This window comes from Coffea arabica, chromosome 6e, assembly GCF_036785885.1.
Source record: "Coffea arabica cultivar ET-39 chromosome 6e, Coffea Arabica ET-39 HiFi, whole genome shotgun sequence".
NCBI lineage: Eukaryota > Viridiplantae > Streptophyta > Magnoliopsida > Gentianales > Rubiaceae > Coffea > Coffea arabica.
In genome coordinates, this window is record NC_092321.1 from 58,360,606 (window position 1) to 58,370,165 (window position 9,560).

Here is a 9,560-nt window from a genome sequence, read left to right on the forward strand (position 1 = left end):
GAACGGCTATTGACTTGCATTTACGATATATATGACTTTGGGATTGGCTGAGGAAAAATAATGAAGCCTAAATGGCTGGAAAATTAGGTAAACACAAAGGGCGTGCTGCCCAAATTTCCCCTCGAGGGCTTGGTTTTCTATTTGAACTTGTATACTTTTGTTTGGCCAATACCATGACCGGCTTTCCATTTTAAAACATGATTTTTCATCCTTAGGGGTTCAAACAACCCTCTTCTTACTTGAAAGTCATCTTTACACGTTTTACTCCTAATTAGTCGGGTTTCTTTGTTTCCCTTAAATGTTTTGCTCGATAAACTGTAATATGTTCTCTTGTTCAACCTTAGGTTTCATTGGTGACTAAGGGTAATATCCGGAAGGATATTTTGCACGTTATTTTGCATAACTAGGTGAGTGTTCCTTATTTGACTTTATGGCTTGTTGTTATCGTTTGCTAATGTGTTAAGTGTTTTTAATGATTTTCAGAACGAGCTTTCTAGGCGAGTGTGTACTTTATCGCACTCGACCTAAATAACTGTGCAATTTTCAAGGATTTAATGAGTAAAATGTTACTTGCGCATGAATGTAAGCCTTTTTGGGCTGAACTGGCCATTGCCCCTTGTTACCGGTCGTCTCGAGCCAGAAGCGGACTCGGTCGGGCGATTAGGGACTTGGGTGAACGTTTGGTATACTCGAGTATTACCCTGTAGGTTGGTGGAGACTGGCCAACGGCCAGGACGGGGGTGAATGAATGAATGAACGAACGAACAAACGAACGAGGGTTTATTGATAAACGAAAAATGCATTTTCGAATGATTGGAGGAATAAGGGAAAATGTCAGGAGAACGAATGAATGAACGAACGAATTGATCCTTGTGAGCCGTATCCTTTTAATGAATGTTACTATTGCTTTCCATTGTAAATGTTTCTTGAATTATTGATCCTCCATGTTTAATGTATTGAATTGATTGTTTGATTATCTGTTCGGAACCTCACTGGGCTTTTAGCTCACCCCTTTAGTTTTGTTTTCCTTAACAGGGGACGGCGAGCAGGATGAGAGCATAGACTAGCCTAGTCTAGGTCTTTTGTTTCTTTTGTAATGGTTCTCGCCCTAGTGCTTGGCACGGGCTAGTTGTATGGTGAAGTGAGAACCTTTGTACATTTGATGGCTGTACTTCCTTTTGAGATAGCAATGTATATAAGTTCCGCTTTAAGTTTGGATTGCTGCCCTATTTATTCTTGTGATTTATTCCGATTTTAATTGAGGACTGTAGTGAATGACTGAGTCCCGGCGAGAGTTGGGCAGGCGACCCGCCGAACCCTGGGGTACGCCCTAAGGGGAGGTGGGGCCGTCACAGGTGGTATCAGAGCTTAGGTTTCAGATCTCTGTTGTGTATCCTAGATTAAAGATTAGGATACCGGACTGTGGGATTTGATTGGACTTGAAAGTTAAGCGATTGAGGGATAAAACTTACAGCTGCTTCGCGTGGTTTCTACGTGGAGTGACCCTGGACTAAGTGGTGAATAAGTATGAGGGACTAAGTGCTCGTTCGAGCATAAGCTATGAATTGCGAATGTTATAGGCCTTAAATCTTTCTTATGGTATCTGAGGACTATAGATAGGTACGTCAGGTAGGAATTTCGATTGTAGATGGTTTACTCCTGGGACTGCAGCTCGAGATGTGAACTATCTTATTTCGGATTCTCGTGCCTGAGTACTCTATAGTTGAGGTGCTGCTAAATACTTGAGACTTGCATTTTGGGAACATGAACGGGTTTTGTCTGGCTAGAATAAGTATAAGAGATCAACAGACATCGAGTCGGATAGAAAGTGACGTGAGAAATCGGACGGGGTTATTCTAGTTGGGTGTGGGACGATATACCCATTTTCTTTTGATTCGCCCGTATATTGTCACTACATGCCGTCAGTTGTGTACTTGTGTATTGAATATCCGCTTGACTTGAGACGTATTTGTGTATTTGATTATTTGTTTCTTTGATATGTTTATGTGGTGTGTTATGTGGCTATATGTTTATTTGAGTATTTGGTGCCCTCAATTTTAGTTACTTTAGTCACCTTATCGTGTTTATTTACTAAATTACCTTTTGGGAAAAAAGAAAAGAGAGGGAAAACATATATATGGACGGAAGACGTAGCCGTGGACGTGGACGTGGCCGTGGGAATGAACGAGCTCAAGAGCCAAGAGAGGAAAGAGAAACAACAGCTGCACAAGAGCAAGGAACGAGGGTTGAAGCCGAAGACCAAATGGCAACGGTAATGCAACAAATGACAGATATCTTGGCAAGACTGGTGGATCAACAAGGCCAAATGGCCGTGAATCAACCCCGGAACCCTGAAATCGGAGAAGATAAGGCTCTTGAGAGGTTTCAGAAGTTTACTCCTCCGAAATTCCTTGGAGGATCTGATCCGGATATAGCCGAACAATGGTTAGAGGCCATGATTAATATTTTCACCGTCTTGAACTACACCGAGCAAAGACAAGTAAACTTTGCGGTGTTCCAATTTGAAGGATCGGCCCGAGCGTGGTGGAACGTTATTAAAGTAAAATGGGAAGGAGAACAGACCGTATGGACATGGATGAATTTCATAAGGGAATTTAACGAGAAATACCTCCCTCCTTTAGTTCAAGAGAGGAGAGAGGAAGAGTTTATTGGACTACGCCAGGGAACGCTAAGTGTGGCCGAATATGAAACGAAATTTACGAAACTATCCAAGTTTGCTTCTGAATTGGTGGCCACAGAGCGGCGAAGAGTAAGACGGTTTATACGGGGATTAAATTTGGAACTCCAAGAAGCATTAGCGGCAGTACAAGTGAATACGTTTACAGAGGCCCTTGAGAAAGCTCAAAGAATCGAGACTACAAAGGCACAGATAAAAGCTTCCCAGACCCAGAAAAGGAGTGCATCGAGTAGTGTAGTGGAGGAATTTAGTGAAGCGAGAGTCCCTTCCAAAGTGCAAAAAGTGAACTTTTTGTCCCACCCACCATGGACATTAGGGGCGATAGGTGAAGGATCTACAAAAGAAAGCCAAATCAGATTTGGGAAAAGTTTTCAAGAAAGCCAAAAGATGGCTTCTCACGTGGTCTGTGGGTAGTGTGGAAAGGCAAATCATGTCGAAAGCGATTGTTGGAGAAAGGGACGGAAATGTTTAATCTGCGGAAGTGGCGATCATCAAGTTAGCAACTGTCCGAGGAGACAGTCATGTGAAAGCAATATTCTGCAACTGGATGGAGCTAAATCACAAGTGAATGAAGGAGGGAAACAAACTAGCGGACCGGCAAAGGTTTATGCTTTAGACAACCGACAAGTTCCGGACTCGTCTGAGGCAACTGAAGGTAAAATTTCGAGGACGAAATTGTTTTAAGGGGGAGAGAGTGTAAGGACCCGCAAATTTCTTACATTTTTTTTCTTTTCTTCAAAAATGCCTTTTATTTGAAAATTATTATTTATTAAAGCCCTACTACCCAAATGTTCCACAATAAGTGCATATGAACCTAGAAAGTAGGGTTTTACTCTTCGTTTCCAAGGTTGGGGCAAATTAGGGTTTTCGCGATTTTTCGCCGGATGAAATTTCGGTATGGAGCAAGGATCAAATTTGGTGATTAAAAGTGACTTTTAAGTGAGAAATAATATGTGATTAGGAGCAATGAGATAAGGTTGGTGAATAGGAAGTAAAAACCCTAGTACGTGTGTTTTTAAGAAAAACGGCGCGAACCGGCGGGTCCCGCGCACTACCGGTTGAACGCACCACTTGACCACCACTTTCTCACCATACAAGCTTATTGATATTTGAGCAAAATATCTCCTAAATTCCAGCTAAACTTGACCGAAATTAGAGGCTGAAAATACAAGAAAAGAAAAGGAAATTTTTACTTGGTAAGGGTTGTGACAAGTGTCACACCATTAGAGGCCATTGACCAAGACATTGTCCAACCTTCTTATCCCCAAAATTGCACCATTCTTCCACATTATTTCTGCTGAAGAGCCGAGAGAGAGAGAGAGAGAGCAAAAACAAGAGAAAAGCTTCTCCAATTCTTCTTGAATCAAGTCACAAAGTGAGGAAACAAAGGAACTAAACCGATTAAAGGCACCCTTGAGTGTTTATTGAATGAGCTATTGGTGAAATTTTGAAGGGGAAGGCTAGGGTTTCTCTTGGTAGACACTAAGCAAGGTAAGGATGATGATTTCCCCAATTTTTACTCTTAATCTTGTTTAAATTAGCTTAGCATCTCAAGATTGTGATGAATTACGGTTGTTATCATGTTTTGGGTAATTTTTCCTTTTGTTACATGAGTTAGGGTTTAATAAATTTCTGGCTAAACTTGATGTATGATGAATATATGTTGTATCCAAGGTTATATAGGGGGTTTTGGTAGCAAGTGGAGTAAGAAATTTAGAAAGTTATCATTGAAACCAAAAGATTTCAGATTTCTGGAAAATTGTCACTAGGTTCTGCCCGTTTTTATTGCCCTATGTTAGAGGCCGAATTGGGCTTAGCATAAAACATGAAAGTTGTATAGAATGGTATTTTATAGGTTCCTACAAAATTTCAGCTCAATCGGAGTAACGTAACCCGTGAAAAGACCAAAATACCCTCACTATTTTAGGAAATTTCCAGTGTTCCGTTTTGGTCAGTTTATCCAGTTTATCACGTTTATTCACTAGGATTCGTACTGATTTAGCTTTTGCCAAAACATGAAAGTTTTAGTATTATGTCTTAGCTTTCAAACGCCTCCAAGAACACCTTAATCGGACCTTGGTAACCTGAGATATGACCATTCCAGTGCAGAGCAGTTAAATAGCCGACGAGTTAGATTTTGGTTCTGTAAATTGAGAATTGGACTAGGTTGCATTGGAAACAGGACTAAGTGATCTTCATGAACATTGTAGCCCTGTGTCTTAGCTTCGAAACGGTATAAGTTGCGCCTCAATCCGATAAGCGTAACCTCAAATGTGTTATTTCCGCAACCACACGTCAAATCTGTCTTTTGCTAGATTGTATTCCCGCACTTGTTATTACTTTGATTCTTATTTTTATGATGTTATGAGCCTATGGAACGGCTATTGACTTGCATTTACGATATATATGACTTTGGGATTGGCTGAGGAAAAATAATGAAGCCTAAATGGCTGGAAAATTAGGTAAACACAAAGGGCGTGCTGCCCAAATTTTCGCTCGAGGGCTTGGTTTTCTATTTGAACTTGTATACTTTTGTTTGGCCAATACCATGACCGGCTTTCCATTTTAAAACATGATTTTTCATCCTTAGGGGTTCAAACAACCCTCTTCTTACTTGAAAGTCATCTTTACACGTTTTACTCCTAATTAGTCGGGTTTCTTTGTTTCCCTTAAATGTTTTGCTCGATAAACTGTAATATGTTCTCTTGTTCAACCTTAGGTTTCATTGGTGACTAAGGGTAATATCCGGAAGGATATTTTGCACGTTATTTTGCATAACTAGGTGAGTGTTCCTTATTTGACTTTATGGCTTGTTGTTATCGTTTGCTAATGTGTTAAGTGTTTTTAATGATTTTCAGAACGAGCTTTCTAGGCGAGTGTGTACTTTATCGCACTCGACCTAAATAACTGTGCAATTTTCAAGGATTTAATGAGTAAAATGTTACTTGCGCATGAATGTAAGCCTTTTTGGGCTGAACTGGCCATTGCCCCTTGTTACCGGTCGTCTCGAGCCAGAAGCGGACTCGGTCGGGCGATTAGGGACTTGGGTGAACGTTTGGTATACTCGAGTATTACCCTGTAGGTTGGTGGAGACTGGCCAACGGCCAGGACGGGGGTGAATGAATGAATGAACGAACGAACAAACGAACGAGGGTTTATTGATAAACGAAAAATGCATTTTCGAATGATTGGAGGAATAAGGGAAAATGTCAGGAGAACGAATGAATGAACGAACGAATTGATCCTTGTGAGCCGTATCCTTTTAATGAATGTTACTATTGCTTTCCATTGTAAATGTTTCTTGAATTATTGATCCTCCATGTTTAATGTATTGAATTGATTGTTTGATTATCTGTTCGGAACCTCACTGGGCTTTTAGCTCACCCCTTTAGTTTTGTTTTCCTTAACAGGGGACGGCGAGCAGGATGAGAGCATAGACTAGCCTAGTCTAGGTCTTTTGTTTCTTTTGTAATGGTTCTCGCCCTAGTGCTTGGCACGGGCTAGTTGTATGGTGAAGTGAGAACCTTTGTACATTTGATGGCTGTACTTCCTTTTGAGATAGCAATGTATATAAGTTCCGCTTTAAGTTTGGATTGCTGCCCTATTTATTCTTGTGATTTATTCCGATTTTAATTGAGGACTGTAGTGAATGACTGAGTCCCGGCGAGAGTTGGGCAGGCGACCCGCCGAACCCTGGGGTACGCCCTAAGGGGAGGTGGGGCCGTCACAGGTGGTATCAGAGCTTAGGTTTCAGATCTCTGTTGTGTATCCTAGATTAAAGATTAGGATACCGGACTGTGGGATTTGATTGGACTTGAAAGTTAAGCGATTGAGGGATAAAACTTACAGCTGCTTCGCGTGGTTTCTACGTGGAGTGACCCTGGACTAAGTGGTGAATAAGTATGAGGGACTAAGTGCTCGTTCGAGCATAAGCTATGAATTGCGAATGTTATAGGCCTTAAATCTTTCTTATGGTATCTGAGGACTATAGATAGGTACGTCAGGTAGGAATTTCGATTGTAGATGGTTTACTCCTGGGACTGCAGCTCGAGATGTGAACTATCTTATTTCGGATTCTCGTGCCTGAGTACTCTATAGTTGAGGTGCTGCTAAATACTTGAGACTTGCATTTTGGGAACATGAACGGGTTTTGTCTGGCTAGAATAAGTATAAGAGATCAACAGACATCGAGTCGGATAGAAAGTGACGTGAGAAATCGGACGGGGTTATTCTAGTTGGGTGTGGGACGATATACCCATTTTCTTTTGATTCGCCCGTATATTGTCACTACATGCCGTCAGTTGTGTACTTGTGTATTGAATATCCGCTTGACTTGAGACGTATTTGTGTATTTGATTATTTGTTTCTTTGATATGTTTATGTGGTGTGTTATGTGGCTATATGTTTATTTGAGTATTTGGTGCCCTCAATTTTAGTTACTTTAGTCACCTTATCGTGTTTATTTACTAAATTACCTTTTGGGAAAAAAGAAAAGAGAGGGAAAACATATATATGGACGGAAGACGTAGCCGTGGACGTGGACGTGGCCGTGGGAATGAACGAGCTCAAGAGCCAAGAGAGGAAAGAGAAACAACAGCTGCACAAGAGCAAGGAACGAGGGTTGAAGCCGAAGACCAAATGGCAACGGTAATGCAACAAATGACAGATATCTTGGCAAGACTGGTGGATCAACAAGGCCAAATGGCCGTGAATCAACCCCGGAACCCTGAAATCGGAGAAGATAAGGCTCTTGAGAGGTTTCAGAAGTTTACTCCTCCGAAATTCCTTGGAGGATCTGATCCGGATATAGCCGAACAATGGTTAGAGGCCATGATTAATATTTTCACCGTCTTGAACTACACCGAGCAAAGACAAGTAAACTTTGCGGTGTTCCAATTTGAAGGATCGGCCCGAGCGTGGTGGAACGTTATTAAAGTAAAATGGGAAGGAGAACAGACCGTATGGACATGGATGAATTTCATAAGGGAATTTAACGAGAAATACCTCCCTCCTTTAGTTCAAGAGAGGAGAGAGGAAGAGTTTATTGGACTACGCCAGGGAACGCTAAGTGTGGCCGAATATGAAACGAAATTTACGAAACTATCCAAGTTTGCTTCTGAATTGGTGGCCACAGAGCGGCGAAGAGTAAGACGGTTTATACGGGGATTAAATTTGGAACTCCAAGAAGCATTAGCGGCAGTACAAGTGAATACGTTTACAGAGGCCCTTGAGAAAGCTCAAAGAATCGAGACTACAAAGGCACAGATAAAAGCTTCCCAGACCCAGAAAAGGAGTGCATCGAGTAGTGTAGTGGAGGAATTTAGTGAAGCGAGAGTCCCTTCCAAAGTGCAAAAAGTGAACTTTTTGTCCCACCCACCATGGACATTAGGGGCGATAGGTGAAGGATCTACAAAAGAAAGCCAAATCAGATTTGGGAAAAGTTTTCAAGAAAGCCAAAAGATGGCTTCTCACGTGGTCTGTGGGTAGTGTGGAAAGGCAAATCATGTCGAAAGCGATTGTTGGAGAAAGGGACGGAAATGTTTAATCTGCGGAAGTGGCGATCATCAAGTTAGCAACTGTCCGAGGAGACAGTCATGTGAAAGCAATATTCTGCAACTGGATGGAGCTAAATCACAAGTGAATGAAGGAGGGAAACAAACTAGCGGACCGGCAAAGGTTTATGCTTTAGACAACCGACAAGTTCCGGACTCGTCTGAGGCAACTGAAGGTAAAATTTCGAGGACGAAATTGTTTTAAGGGGGAGAGAGTGTAAGGACCCGCAAATTTCTTACATTTTTTTTCTTTTCTTCAAAAATGCCTTTTATTTGAAAATTATTATTTATTAAAGCCCTACTACCCAAATGTTCCACAATAAGTGCATATGAACCTAGAAAGTAGGGTTTTACTCTTCGTTTCCAAGGTTGGGGCAAATTAGGGTTTTCGCGATTTTTCGCCGGATGAAATTTCGGTATGGAGCAAGGATCAAATTTGGTGATTAAAAGTGACTTTTAAGTGAGAAATAATATGTGATTAGGAGCAATGAGATAAGGTTGGTGAATAGGAAGTAAAAACCCTAGTACGTGTGTTTTTAAGAAAAACGGCGCGAACCGGCGGGTCCCGCGCACTACCGGTTGAACGCACCACTTGACCACCACTTTCTCACCATACAAGCTTATTGATATTTGAGCAAAATATCTCCTAAATTCCAGCTAAACTTGACCGAAATTAGAGGCTGAAAATACAAGAAAAGAAAAGGAAATTTTTACTTGGTAAGGGTTGTGACAAGTGTCACACCATTAGAGGCCATTGACCAAGACATTGTCCAACCTTCTTATCCCCAAAATTGCACCATTCTTCCACATTATTTCTGCTGAAGAGCCGAGAGAGAGAGAGAGAGAGCAAAAACAAGAGAAAAGCTTCTCCAATTCTTCTTGAATCAAGTCACAAAGTGAGGAAACAAAGGAACTAAACCGATTAAAGGCACCCTTGAGTGTTTATTGAATGAGCTATTGGTGAAATTTTGAAGGGGAAGGCTAGGGTTTCTCTTGGTAGACACTAAGCAAGGTAAGGATGATGATTTCCCCAATTTTTACTCTTAATCTTGTTTAAATTAGCTTAGCATCTCAAGATTGTGATGAATTACGGTTGTTATCATGTTTTGGGTAATTTTTCCTTTTGTTACATGAGTTAGGGTTTAATAAATTTCTGGCTAAACTTGATGTATGATGAATATATGTTGTATCCAAGGTTATATAGGGGGTTTTGGTAGCAAGTGGAGTAAGAAATTTAGAAAGTTATCATTGAAACCAAAAGATTTCAGATTTCTGGAAAATTGTCACTAGGTTCTGCCCGTTTTTATTGC